At 37.8% G+C, this 15,468-nt stretch overlaps 1 non-coding gene across 1 annotated transcript; it reads left to right on the top strand.

Annotated features, from left to right (window-relative positions):
• Window positions 1-11,130: 11,130 nt before the first annotated feature.
• Window positions 11,131-11,237, top strand: LOC112508372. Its single transcript, XR_003068745.1, has one exon. It is a non-coding gene; the product is annotated as a small nucleolar RNA R71 (small nucleolar RNA).
• The last annotated feature ends 4,231 nt before the right edge of the window (window positions 11,238-15,468 follow it).

Below are 15,468 nucleotides of genomic sequence, written 5' to 3' on the forward strand. Positions count from 1 at the left end.
ATCGGTGAAAAACCGAGATTTTTGATTCCGAATTTCAAACTGAGATTTCTCTCTCAAAACTCAACGATTTTTCGAGCTATTTGAACCAAAACGTTCCTAAGCCAGAGCTCTACAATTTATATGCCAAGAGTTTTGGCTTATTAGTTGAAGAAATCGGACAAATCGCGAGTTTTAGGCTGATGGTTCGTTTTCTTTAAACATATATGTACTATTGTCAAAACAGGTCCCTCATCTTTGAAAAAGATGAGATTCGGCCCCCTCAAGTTTCTGACATTTACCATCAGACCCCTCCTGACGTAATATCTTACATTTTTGGTCCAATAGTTAAAAGAAAACAATTTTACTTTATTTTTCTTTCTGTCTTTCTTTTCATTATTTATTTATTTAAGATTTCTATAATTATTTCCTTTAGTTTATTACGTAAATATTTTAACACTTCAAATAAATTTAAAAAAAATATTTGAAGGCTCATATAATATTATTTATATATTTAAAAAAATAGGTTTTACAATTTCTGATAAGCACTCAGTTGATCACAATGGTTTATCAAAATGTTATTGTAAATAAAGCACAATGATCATATTAAATTTGATCAAGAAATTAGGTTTTTAAGCACAATCAACAAAAGTATGATGCGACAACAATCAGATTATTCGATATGCGAGAGAAATGAATGAAGATCTGTAAGAACGAATTTACAGATTCTGATATTAAAAAAATATTGAATGTATATCAATCAACGTAAAAAAATATCAGAAAACAAATTTGAATACAAATGAGCGTATTATCAACGAAAATAATTTTTTTATAAGGGACGTGATAATAACAGTTTGAAGAATAGCTGAAACAGGTATTGGAGTTATGTACTACGAGAAATTACGCAAGTAAAATCTCAGGAAATATTTGTTCAAAAAATATACTCGTTTCCCAAAAAAAAATTATTCACTTTCCAAAAACATTTATTTAAAACTTCTAGGGACTCCCCCTAGAAAATAGATTATAGAAATGTTTCAGTTAAGCTCAAAAATTAAAAGGAAAATTTTAAGCACGGGTTCTAAATTGAGTGTTTAGAAACCACACTCAGTAAAGCACGGGTCCTGAACTGTTGGTCGGTTGTATCTCACACCTTTAGACTTAATGAAATTGGGCCACAAAACAAGTATACAATAGGGCGCCCCAACGTCGTCTTTCCAAGTAATAAAGTGGTACAAGTACCGGAATATCGTCCACAGAGATTGTAGTCAAAGTTAAATAGGAGTCCAATGAAAGAGATTATTTCAGATGACGATTTTGAAGACTTCTGTTTGATTGTAAGGTGAATTAAAACAAAATACATAATATATAAAAGAAGCAAGGGTGTAAGACTTAAGGTGAGACCCAAACACAAATTCCAGTAGCCAATGTTGTAGGAATGCTACAACAAGCAGTGTTTCGAAATGAAGTTCCACCATCTATTTTGAAGGCATTCCTCTCGGACTTCACCATTGCACTATACTATAGCTTTTCACCCATATCTCTATGTGGTGTCCGGACCAGGGATAGTGACACGATGGTGTTTTCAAAATATATGGATAAACAAATCTCTTTGTTAAAAATCACTCTCTCGAGTCAATTCCCATATCATTCGAGTTGGCGTGTTCTTGATAGTTCATCTCTGAATCTATCACACTTTGACACTTTCGAAGAGTGACCAACCCATCGAGAGTTAAGTTTGAAAAACATAAATGACAAGTCTCCTTATCGGCAACTTTCTCAAGTCCACCTCTTATGTCATCCAAGTTGACATGCTTTCAATGGCTTATCTCTAAGTCCATGGCACTTTAACACTTTCAAAGTGATCAACCCATCAAGAAGTGTGCTTGGTTTTATAAAAACTCGAATGAAACAATGGAACGTCGTTTACGAAAACACTTAGCTACTTTCGTTTGGCTTGAAAATCTCACCTTTCCGTCTCACACCCAAGCTATAAAAGCTTAGCTACTCATAACGGAAAGTAAATTACAAGAAAAATAAATGACGGAAAGTAAAGACATAAACGTAAATTGCGTAAAGTAAATGATGAGAAAATAAATGACGGGAATGTAAATGACGAGAATGTAAATTGCGAAAATTAAATAATGGAATGTAAATGACAATAATCGTAAAGGAACGTAAAATAAAGAGCGGAAAATAAAAGACGAGAATATTATAGAAGAAAAAGATGAAAAACTCAAGATATTACTATAAATCACCCTTGGAGAAGGTTGATTTTAACACTAGACAATGTTAAGATGGATAAAATGGATGATGAAAATGGAACCCTAAGCCTCCTTTTATACCCAAAGGAGGCACTAAAAGACAAAAATTAAAATACTTGGTGGCTAAGCATCCAAAGTTAAGTTACAAAGTAACAAAAGAGTAACTAAAAGTACATTAGCCTAACCAAAGTCTTAACTATGGATTTTTAACCAAAAACTCAGCTTTTACAGCTGTCTTCCAAAAGGCAGCGTCTTAACCAAAAAGCTGCACATTCATCAGATTGACGCTGCACCAATGCTGTAGCATCCTGCTGTTTTTACAAATACTCACCATTAGCATCTTCTATGAGTACCAACAAACCAACCACAATATTTAGTTTCATAATAACAAATATATAAAGAAATTAATAAAAATGACTCAAAGTGGGAATGAAAATAAATTATTCTAACTAATAAGACGTAAAACGAGTACTTTATGTGTTAAATTCTCAACACATATCACACCCCCAAACTTAAACCGTTGCTTGTCCCCAAGCAACCAAAAGACAAATATAAAGACTAATATAAACAAAAATGCATGATCAAGGCATTAAGTGCCTACCCAAAGAGAGTTATAGCAACATGATGTTCATAGCCTTTCATAAATCCAAGATGAGTCATTCAAAACCAAGTTTTTGTGTGAACCATAGGCTAGCATTCCCTTTTCTTCATTAAGTTCAAACACAATCACACAATTAGGATCAATAGGGCTTATGGGGTTTACTCTCTTTGGCGTTTCTTTTCTTTCATAGCCTTTTTCCTCTAATACTCCATATATAAATTTTTCAATTTTTGGGCACTTTGGCCTCTTTTGCTTGGAGTGTGCACATAGTCCCTATGGGACTTTTGTTGTGCCTTTTCATAACATTTTTCCAAACACATAGCCCCTATGGGACTTTTGTTGTGTTTTCTAAACCCTTTTTGTGATAAGGAATTAATTTAGAGCTTTGCTCTTTTGTATTGACTTTTTGTCCTTATGTAAACTCCTACCCCAAACTTGAATTTGACAATGTCCCCATTGGAGATTTATGGGGTAAACGGTGTTTAAAGGGTGCAAGTGGCTAATATGAATATAGAAAAGAAGGCCTATCTCATTTCGTAATGGTGATTGTGTGATCAAGTTTTCCCAAAAAGGGTTTTGCTAGTTCTAGCAAAAACAAAGTGCCTTGACTGAATGCCAAGCAATCACTAAAATGATTTGGGCTATGATCTGATGTGCAACATTCCTCAATTCAAGTGATCATGCATAAAAATTTAAGACTAAAAACTATAAAAAACTATTCCCGACTCAAAAAGTAAAATATGAAGCTAAAGTAAGGTGGTAGAATCTGTCCTACTTCGAAGGAGTAGGTTGTGCACTCCGGACAGTCGCGGCTGTGATCTCAGCCTTCAATCTCCCGTTCTCTGTCTTGTACCGATTCAACTTTTTCTGCAGCCTCTTGATCTTGTCTGCTACCCCATTCTCTAAATCTTCTTTCAGCCTTGCAAACCTCTTCTTCATCTTCCTTTCACTTGCCTTCAACCTGTCAGTCAACTTTGTGCCATCAATTCTTCTACAGTCCTGGTCATACCTGGTAGCTCCCTACCTCTCTGACCTCTCTCTTTTAGTCTTGAAACAGCCTTCATATCAATGGTCCACTTCTCCTCACACTCTTTAATCACTAAGTCATCCGTGTATTGGGGAACACTCGCTTGTATAAGCAACTTGTTAATTAAGCCCAGGAAAAACAGTTTCCCTTGTCTCCTTCTTGAACAATAAAGGATAGCTTTCTCTATAATTTCCCCCATATTAAGTGTCTTACCCATGACCACACAATATAATAAAATGATTCTCTCAACCGAAATAGAATTGTCGTGAGTAGTCGGATTGAGAGAATGTCTAATAAAGTTTACCCACACATTAGCATCGGGTGTTAAGCTGAAAGCCCTATAAGTCCTTAACATGTAGTTATGTAGTTGCTATGGACATCCCAACCTGCCCCGGGCATCCCAAGTTCCCTACAAATTTCATCTAGCTTGGCTTGCGAAGCCGATTGGGACAAAATCTCAAAATCAGTCTCGGCCGGGGGTGAAAGGCCTAAAAGCTTGTTAATAGCCTTGGCCGGGATACTCACCCAAACACCCCGGACCTTGATCGTTGTAGTGCTATACACACAAGCTTCCGCGTAAAAGTCCCTAATCAAAGACAAGTTGAAAGAGTTTTTTACCTCGCACAGTACATGCCAGCCTTGCATGTTGATCACGTCCGAGATAAAACTAAACTCTTCAATGCTTCTTCTATCGAACCCCTGATCTGGCAACACCTTCTTATTTTTGACCTTTGCAAACATCAACTATGCTTCTTCAGAACTAAACCCATCAAAAGGTTGTTGTGGCCTAGGAATGGGTTTAGCTTTTAACATCTTGTGTGTAGCTCTTACCCGAGACGGACTGGCTGTTTCATCGTGCCTTGCCGTAGCCTTTCAGGATGACTTTCTAGGCACACAGCCACTGGACAGAAGGTGGTGTGCGTCTGGTTCTCTTTCTAAGAGGCTGTTTATCCATAACATGTGATCTGGTAGTAAAAACTCTTCCCAATCCCTTTCTTTTTCTAGTAGGAATTGGTGTCAAATTTCTTATATCGGCCTTTAAATCAACCTCAATGTGTGGGGAGTCAAAAGATTCTTCCCTAACATGAGGTTCACTGTGTTCATGCTCAACAGGTTCATCCCCAACAATGTCAGGGATAGAATCAGCCAAAACATTAGGCTCAGGCATTTGTGTGCAAGGGTGATCATACCAAGTCAAAAAATACATTCTTGATGAATTTAAAACAGTGGATGGTGAGTGAGATTGTACAAAGCTTTCTTCATCAGACGAATCGGATGTAGTCAATCCCTTGATAGGTAAGTTAGGGCTCGAATTTTGACTTACCTCAACACCCGATTTAGGGCTAGCAATCGTCAGCGGTGATGACGGTGGTGGAATGGCGGTTTTGACCGCCGTAGGTGGTGGAGATAGAGGAATGATGTCGAAAGATGGTGGAGGTGATGGCGGACGGTCGGCGATAGTCGGCAGAGGAGACGACGGTCACCTCGCCGTTCGTCTAGCGTGCGTAGGGGACTTGGCGATCAAGGGCATGATTATCCGAGGTCTAGGAAGCGACGGTGACTAGGGAGGAGATGACGACGGGGTATTGGCGACAAGGTCCACCCATTCAGGTTCCTCTGTTCGTCGTGAAACGGAGGAGGAAGCTCGCCGGCGATTGCTTCGCGATACCGGGTGAGGTGGGTCACGAACAACCGCCCTTTTCATTCGGGCCATTATCACACAGTGAGGAGAAGAGAGTGGAGAGGATGTGGAAGGTGACAGTAGAGAGAGTGATTTTAATGAGGGTGGCTTTGGATGGTAAGTCTTAAAAAATTGGAGTGGTGAAGTTTGAAGTAGAAAGTCGACGATGAGAACCGGCGATGGAGATAGGTAAGGGTGGTTATGGGGAAGATGAAAGGTCATCTCTCCATTAAGTCTTCTTTCTAATCAACATGCATTTGACGGTTAAGGAAGTGTCAAAGGTAGTTATCAAGAGGTTTATAAATTAAATGTGATGGAGTGGGTTTAAGATGTATGGGAGACAATTTCTGAGAAAGAGGCTGACAAATATGTTGTGATGCAGTGCTGAAGTCACTTGTACCTTCACTGACTTCCTTAAAAAAATGTTGTTAATCTTCACATGTGAACATATGAATGCTACAACATTGGCAGAGCATTCAGTTCTCTTATCAAATCCCATTGAAAATAACCTGCGCAAGAACAAACTAATAAAACATAATTGTTCTAATACAAAGATATAAAAAGGAAATATATGTACAAACATCCCTGGACTTTGAAAAGTCCAAATACACCTTCATTTCCTAAGGTATGGCCCAATTCTCAGAGCAATGCTCTGGGAATGCTATAGTATTATGAAATACCTTAACTCATTGCCCATTCACTTTAAACACCGTGTTGTCCTCCGGGTTAATCAGGTCAACCGCTCCATAAGAGTAAACTTTGTGAATGACAAAAGGTCCAGACCATCTAGACTTGAGCTTTCCCGGGAATAGTTTCAACCTTGAGTAAATAAGAGGACTTTTTGTCCTTCTTTCAACTCTCTATGTTGGATTTTGTTATCATGCCACTTCTTTGTCTTTTCTTTATAAAGCTTGGCATTTTCATAAGACATTTGTCTTTGTTCCTCCATTTCACAAAGTTGTAAGTTTCTTTTCTTTCCAGCTTCATCCAAAGACATATTGAGCTCTTTGATAGCCCAATATGCTTTGTGCTCAAATTCTAAAGGCAGATGGCAGACTATTCCATATACTAGCTTATATGGAGACATACCAATTGGGGTTTTGAAAGTGGTTATGTATGCCCATAAAGCATCGTCTAATTTGAATGCCTAGTCCTTTCTATTGGGTTTGACAACTTTTTCCAAAATGCTTTTAATTTCTCTATTAGAGAGCTCTGCCACCATTAGTTTGTGGGTGATAAGCCGTGGTAATTCTGTGGTTAACATTGTATTTTTTCAAGAACTTCTTTTAACAAATTGTTCACAAAGTGGGTACCCTCGTCACTAATTAGTTCCCTTGGGGTACCGAACCGTGTGAAAATTTGTTTTTGGAGGAATTTAACCACAGTTTTTGCGTCATTTGACACACATGCCATAGCTTCCACCCATTTGGATACGTAGTCAACAACCACAAGTATGTACTGGCAATTATTTGATGGAGGGAAAGGACCCATAAAGTCTATTCCCCATACATCAAATAATTCAACTTCAAGTATCCCATTTAATGGCATTTCATTTCTTTTGGAAATGGAGCCACTCCTTTGACATTCGTTGCACCTTTGTGCAAAATTGTGGGAATCTTTAAAAATGGTTGGCCAATAAAAACCGGACTGTAGAACCTTGGTTGCAGTTCTTTGGCCTCCAAAATGGCCTCTGTATGGTGCATGATGGCAATGCTGCAGAATTGCTGCCATTTCAGATTCGGGCACGCATCTTCTTAAAATCTAATCTACACCAAGTCTAAACAAAAATGGGTCATCCCACAAATAAGATTTAGCATCATGAAAGAATTTTTTCAACATGTGACATGTGTAATCAGAGGGTTTTATTCCATAGGCCAATAAATTTGCTAAATCTGTAAACCATGGTGTTTTTGGTTGGTCAATCATAAGGACTCTTTCATCCGGAAAAGTATCACTAATGTCCGTTCCTCCTATCTCAGGTTCTTCCAACCTAGACAAATGGTCTTCTACTTGATTCTCTACTCCCTTTCTATCAAGTATCTCTAAGTCAAATTCTTGCAATAAAAGCACCCATCTTATTAACCTTGGTTTTGCATCTTTCTTTGAGATCAAGTACTTGATGGCCGCGTGATCGGTATGCACAATTACCTTTGTTCCCATCAAGTARGACCTAAAYCTYTCAAAARCAAAAACTATGGCCAATAATTCCTTCTCTGTTGTGGTGTAATTAATTTGTGCCTCATTCAAAATTTTACTTGCGTAATAAATTGAATGAAACACCTTTTCCTTCCTTTGTCCTAACACAACACCTACCGCCCAATCACTCGCGTCACACATGATCTCGAAAGGTTTGTTCCAATCAGGGGCAACTACCACTGGTGCGGTAACTAAAGCTTTCTTCAAAGTTTTAAATGCATTTCTACACTCATCATTAAAGTTGAATTTTTGGTCATGTTGTAGGAGTAAACAGAGGGGTTTTGAAATTTTTGAAAAATCTTTGATGAACCTTCTGTAAAATCCGGCATGACCCAAAAAGCTTCTAATTCCTTTAACAGTGGTAGGTTCGGGTAGTTTTTCAATAACTTTGAATTTTTCTTTATCTACCTTAACCCTCTTTTAGAAATCCAGTGGCCAAGAACAATTCCCTCCTTGACCATGAAATAACATTTCTTCCAATTGAGGACCAAATCAGTTTCCTCACACCTTTCCAAGCTCTTTTTCAAATTTTCTAAACAGTTATCAAAAGATGAGCCATATATAGAAAAAATCATCCATAAATATTTTAATGGATTTTTCAAGCATATCCAAAAATATGGACATCATACACCTTTGAAAGGTGGCAGGAGCATTACACAATCCAAATGGCATTCTTCTGAAAGCAAAGGTGCCATAAGGACAAGTAAAGGTGGTTTTCTCTTGGTCTTCGGGAGAAATGGCTATTTTATTGTACCCTGAATAACCATCCAAGAAATAGTAGTACTCTTTGACGGCTAATCTGTCTAACATTTGGTCAATGAAAGGTAGTGGAAAATGGTATTTTTGAGTAGCTTTGTTTAACCTTCTATAGTCCATGCATATTCTCCAACCGGATACAACTCTAGTGGGGATAAGTTCATTTTTGTCATTTGTGATGACCGTGAACCCTCCTTTTTTTGGAAAACACTGGACTGGACTAACCCAAGAATTACTGGCTATTGGGATGATAATTCCGGCATCTAACCATTTCAAAATTTCTTTCTTGACTACCTCTTTCATGACAGGATTCAACCTTCTTTGAGGTTCCATGGAAGTGAAATTCTTATCCTCTAAGATGATCTTATGTTGACAAATAGAGGGACTAATCCCTTTTAAGGTCAACAATGGTCCATCATAAGGCATTTTTGTGTAATTTCAACATATCCACAAGTTTCTTTTCTTGATGCAATTCTAGGGTAGATGAAATGATGATAGACAATTCACCTTCTTCTCCTAGAAAATCATATTTTAGATGGGATGGGAGTTGCTTTAACTCCAATCAGGTGGTGACACAATGGACGGGGTGAAGTCTTTTTGCTCATTATTTTCCAGCAGCTCAAATGTTGCAGCATCCACTGAGACAACATCAGTTCCTATTTCCTCTATTTCCTCAACCTCTTCTTCTATTTCCTCATCATACTCTTCTTCTAACTTAAGGTTTTTCTGAATTCATTCTTCAAAACACATCTCCTCTATCTTAGATATTCTAGAACACTCTTCCAAGTAATCAGGGTACTTTAGAGAGTTGAAGACATTAAAGGTGACTTTTTGGTCTTGGAGTCTCATAGTCAACTCTCCATTTTGGACATCTATCAAAGTTCTTTCGGTGGCCAGAAATGGTCTTCCTAAAATAATAGGAATGTCGTTACCTGCCTCAAAGTCTAGAATGATAAAGTCTGCAGGAAATATGAACTTGTCAACTTGCACCAACATATCCTCAATCTTTCCCTTAAGGTATGCTGTGGACTTGTTGGCCAATTGAAGTGTAACCGTGGTCGGTCTAGCCTCACCTATGCCTAAGGTATTGAAAACTAATAAAGGCATGAGGTTGATACTAGCTCCTAAGTCACATAGGGCTTTCCCTATCTCCTTCCCTCCTATTGAACAAGGAATGGTTAAACTCCCTAGATCTTTTAGCTTAGGGGGTATGCTATTGGTCAAAAGTGCACTGCATCCTTCGGTAAGGGCTACAGTCTCATATTCAGTCAACTTCTTCTTCTTACTTAGGATGTCCTTCAGAAACTTGGCATAACTAGGCATTTGCTCAATTGCCTCAACAAGTGGGATGTTCATGTGCAATTCTTTAAACACATCCAAGAATTTCTTAAAATGCAGTTCCTCTTTCTGATTCCTCAACCTTTGGGGGTAAGGAACATAAAGAGGGACTGGTTTTATCACATTCTTGTTTGGATGAGTTGAGCAAGATGGGTCTTAAATGCCTTGGGTCTTTGTGGTGCCCTTTGGAGGTTCAGATGAAATTTTAGCATCAAGCTTAGGGGTCTCTAAAACCTCAATCTCTTTTAACTTTTTTAAAGCATCCTCAGGAAAGAGTAATGGGTAGTCTGATCTAGGGGGGACAGAAGTGGTGGTCTCCGATGCCTGCTTCTCTAAGGGTAGGACCAGTCTTTCTTTGGCAGGAACCAATGTTGTAGCATCAATTTCTGTCAAACTTTCTGTCAAACTGGGTGTACTATCATTTTGTACTTTTTCTTTCAATTCCTTCCCAATCCTAAGGGTTACTACTTTCACATGTTCCTTACCTAGGTCTCTAGGGACTTCTGTATTACTAGGCAAGGTACCAAGGGCTCGATTGTTCTGGTTGAGTGCAAGTTGACTGACTTGAGTCTCTAAATTTATGATGGCTGGACTTTGTTAATTAATCAAAGCTTGATTTTGGGCTTGTGCATGTGCAAAAAGTCCTTTAATCATTGATTCCAAAGAAGATGATTTTGTCTATGGAGGATGTTTGGTCTGAAAAGGTGGTTGTGAATTCTGAAAACTTTGTTGGTGAGTCTGAGAGTTAGAACTGTTTCCATGATGTTGTGGTTGGAAATTAGAAGTCCCTTCTTGTTTATGGACTGGTGGGTTTAAACTGGGACTGTTCCAAGAAAAGTTTGGATGTTGCCTCTAACTAGCACTATATGTGTTGGAATATGGATTAGCTCAGTTATGAACATAGTTTACTGATTCAGAATTGTGAGGACAGTGTTCATACGAGTGTTCCCTGCCGCAGCACACACATTGCACATATAGGACTATTGGAACAGGTGTATTAGCAGCTTGCTGTCCTCCCTGAGCGGAAGTTAAAATTTTCAACATGTTGGTCATGGAGGTAAGCTGAGCTGTTAATGCAGTATATGCATCTACCTCACGTATCCCCGCAGTCTTTTTCTGTGACTGAGCACGTGGGTCGGCCCAATGCCCATTGTTTGCCGAAATCTTTTCCAGGATGTCATATCCTTCATTATAGGTCATGGCTGTGAAGGCTCCGCCCGCAGTCGCATCGAGCATTTGTTTTGCCATGGGATTTAACCCATTGTAAAACGTCACGAGTTGAATACAGTACAGAATGCCATGGTGTGAGCATTTTTTCAACAACTCTTTGAACCTTTCCCACGCGTCAGGAACAGCCTCATCATCCATTTGTTTAAAAAGACATATTTCGTTCCTGGACTTGGCGTTCCTTGTTGGTGGGAAATATTTTCGCAAAAAAATTTCCACCATGTTACTCCATGACGGCACAGAACCCGAAGTTAAAGAGTTAAACCATGCTTTTTCTCGATCCCTTAAGAAAAATGGAAATAAAGTGAGTTTTAGAGCGTCTTTGACACTCCCGGGATCAAGAAAGCATCCGTGATTTCCATAAAAGATTTTAAGTGCGAATGTGGGTCCTCCGAAGGTAATCCGGCAAAATGGCCATTCGTTTGCAACATGTGAAACATTATCGTTTTTAGTTCGAAATGGAGAGCGGTCATATGTGGTCTAACTATCCCGGAATGTAATTGCTCAAAATCCAGAATAGCATAATCCATGATCCTCCCATTTTTTGAATTTACCAAATTAATGATGTTCGGAGTTTGTGCTCTTTGTTGCTCATTAGGTTCCGATTCTGTGTCCAAATTATTATCATTACCATTATGTGGGTGTCCTTGTTGAAAGTTCGGGAATGGTGGAATTGGTTCAAAACTCGGCGGTTGGTTTTCCAAATGCGGTATTTCCGGAATGATTAGGGGGCGGTAACGCCATGTTCGAAGGGAGTAGAGCATAAAAATGCTCTTTGAGCCCTCCTTCTATGGTGAAACGTTCTCTCAATATCGGGATCAAATTTGGAAAATTCTCCGTGTTGCGACCATGGCATACCCCACTTTTAAAAACACTTCCAATGGTACAAGAAAAATCAAATCTTTTAATTTACTCAAAAAAAAAGTTTTAGCTTGGCAATCTCCGGCAGCGGCGCCAAAACTTTTTAGCTTGCCAATCCTTGGCAGCGGCGCCAAAAACTTGGTCGGTTGTATCTCACACCTTTAGACTTAATGAAATTGGGCCACAAAGCAAGTATACAATAGGGCCCAACGTCGTCTTTCCAAGTAATAAAGTGGTACAAGTACCGGAATATCGTCCACGGTGATTGTAGCCAAAGTTAAATAAGAGTCCAATGAAAGAGATGATTTCAGATGACGATTTTGAAGACTTTTGTTTGATTGTAAGGTGAATTAAAATAGAATACATAATTATAAAAGAAGCAAGGGTGTAAGACTTAAGGTGAGACCCAAACACAAATTCCAGTAGCCAATGCTGTAGGAATGCTACAGCAAGCAGTGTTTCGAAACTAAGTTCCACCATCTATTTTGAAGGCATTCCTCTCGGACTTCACCATTGCACTATACTATAGCTTTCCACCCATATCTCTATGTGGTGTCCGGACCAGGGATAGTAACACGATGGTGTTTTCAAAATATATGGATAAACAAATCTCTTTGTTAAAAATCACTCTCTCGAGTTGATTCCCATATCATTCGAGTTGGCGTGTACTTGATAGTTCATCAGATCGACGCTACACCAATGTTGTAGCATCCTGCTGTTTTTACAAAAACTCACCATTAGCATCTTCTACGAGTACCAACAAGTCAACCACAATATTTAGCTTCATAATAACAAATGTATAAAAAAATAAATAAAAATGACTCAAACTGGGAATGAAAAGAAATTATTCTAATTAATAAGACGTAAAATGAGTGCTTTATTGGTTAAATTCTCAACACATATCAACTGTGTTGTTCAGAAGCCTTTTTGGAACATATCACAACTCCCCTTGCATTGGTGTATCACTGATATGATATTCTGATCAGCACAAAATTGACACACCTGCAAAACCAGATTAAGTAGATTTTGGTATCCAAATGAATTTGGGTCCTATTTTGTTAGTATCGGGCTGGGGTATGTTGTAACCCAAACCATCTATTTCTATTGGATATCTTCTTTTTAGCACTTAGAACAGGTAAATCAGATAAGCAGTAAGAACCATACCAGTCATTATTGTACCTGTTAAATGAATTCCAGCTGTTTTCAAACCAGTTGTTCCCATATCCTCTGTTGATCTTCTTGTTAACAAAATCATTAGTTCCATAATTTGAGCATAGGATTCTTCTCTTGCTGAGACTGGTCATTTTATTAGTAGAACTCACAGTGTAAGGAAGAACAGTGTTAGTTACAACAAATATATGAGTGTCACTCCCCGTTAAAGCGGAAACACAAGGTGTAACAGGTAAGCGTGTCACAGCAACAGATAATAAATAACATCATTCAAATTTTACAAAAGTTCAAAGTTAACATCCATAATCGGGATGGAATAGAAAACTTCTTTACAAAAACTTCAATTCTGGACTTAATCTGTATCGCCATAATCATGCTCCAAACACTTCATTTTTACTTACTTCCTGAAAAGCATGAAACATAAAACAAGTCAACTACAAAGAGTTGGTGAGTTCACGGGTTTTCACATGCACAAAACGTTACAATGCATAAATCAATTCTTGCAAAACTATACGTAACTTTTGCACATAATAAATGTAAATCTATAACGATGTTTAGAAACTTGAGACGCTACTGAGCCTTTCCTGACCAATGTGCCCCATTATTTTACAAATGACCATAAGTAGTCCGTACACTCACTTAGGTCTCATAGTTTGTAGTAGTACTAATTCAGCAGTGGTCCATATTCCACATGATTAGACCAATAAAAACATAGGTAATATGCACCCCTTTCTGGGTGGGACTGTCAACACAATAGCGGCTATCCACAATACCACGGCCCAGGGACATGCCCGAGTTAACAAGTAGCGTTTACGGATGGGGACTTTATTTGGAAACATACTCCCAAGCACATCAATTTCATATTGCAAAACAGTAAACAAAACTTGACTAAACAGTTCTTTAGTCCAACGGTTTTGACTAAACAGTTCTTTAGTCCAATGCTTTTAAGCAAAGTATCGACTAAACAGTTCTTTAGTTCAATGGTTATAAACAAAGCATTGGCTAAACAGTTCTTTTGTCCAATGATTATAAATAAAGTATAGTTAGCATAACTTCATGCTTTTCCGCTAGTTTAAATAAACCAAAAGCATTAAAAGTGGGGCCGTGAAAAACTCACTTGTTAGACGATGAATATCAAAGGATTTGATGACATCAAGCGTTGAACGTCCTGCCCTAACCTTCCTAAACTGTTCAATGACCAGAAATTAGATTACCTATGGGTTCTCGATAGAGATAAGGTCAAGTTATATCTTATTTAATGCCAATGGGTTTTATGAATTAAAGTTGATATTCTTATTAATTTTTCTAAAAAAATAGTCTTGAAATGTGTATATTTTGTAATCAATTCCTCTACACAAAAAAAAGCTGCCACTTAGACATAATATAAATTCTAAATCTGACATTTTTGTCTTCATAAATCATTGCCAAAAAGGAACCTTCCACAATTCTTTTTATGTCCAAGTTTTATATCCACCATAAAAGGGAATTAAACAGACTTTTTTCCAAATTTCAAGAACTAAAGATGGGTTTAAGGTAATCATCATTACTCTACCCTTTTTGAGTGACACAGCCCCCAAAACAGATTGCACACTCTTCGAGTGGCGGCCATTTGGGGGTCTAAACTCATCATTTTTCAAAGGCTTTTAAATTTATTTTTAAGCTAACACATTCAGCTAGCTTCTAAAAGAAGATTCACCTATTTTTAATGAGTTTTTACAGAATAAACCGATTTAAGATGCATGCAAGATTCTGTCAGTGATGTTCTTTTCGCACGATAATCTTGCATTTAGAACTTCACGGTTCAGGACTTAACTTTATGGTCAAAAGCCCACATGCAAGTAACTTTACCAACTTTTCTTGAGTTCTAATCATTTGCAGATCATAGATTACCATCATTTGGAAGACATTTTCATGTCATTGATGTATAATCTCCCACCTTAGATTCTCCAGAAAGTACGTTTTATAAAACATCAAGAAAAAGTGTAGAAAATGGGAAAATCTTGATGAAGAACGGGAATAATGAAGCTAGTCCCTTACCTTTTGAATGAAAACTTGAATAATCCTCAAGGCGGATTAAGTTCTTAATGACGCTAGAAGGTGAAATCGGCTGGAGAGTGAATTCTAGAGAGAGAGAGAGTAGGGAGATGAGAGATTTATGCAAAGTGGAGATGATAATGAGAATTTTCAAAGAAATCGAGGTATTTATATGAGAATTTAAGAAAATAAATGAGCCGGCCTCAAAGGCCCAAGTCCATTTAAATTTTTTTTTCCTTTAAACAATTTATGGCCCATTAGATTTATATCAAAATACAATTTGTTAAAGATATTATTATTGTTATAACTTCACCCTTTTTGGCCAAATTATTTGGGTATT

Source organism: Cynara cardunculus (assembly GCF_001531365.2).
Source record: "Cynara cardunculus var. scolymus isolate 2C chromosome LG 2, CcrdV1, whole genome shotgun sequence".
Lineage (NCBI taxonomy): Eukaryota > Viridiplantae > Streptophyta > Magnoliopsida > Asterales > Asteraceae > Cynara > Cynara cardunculus.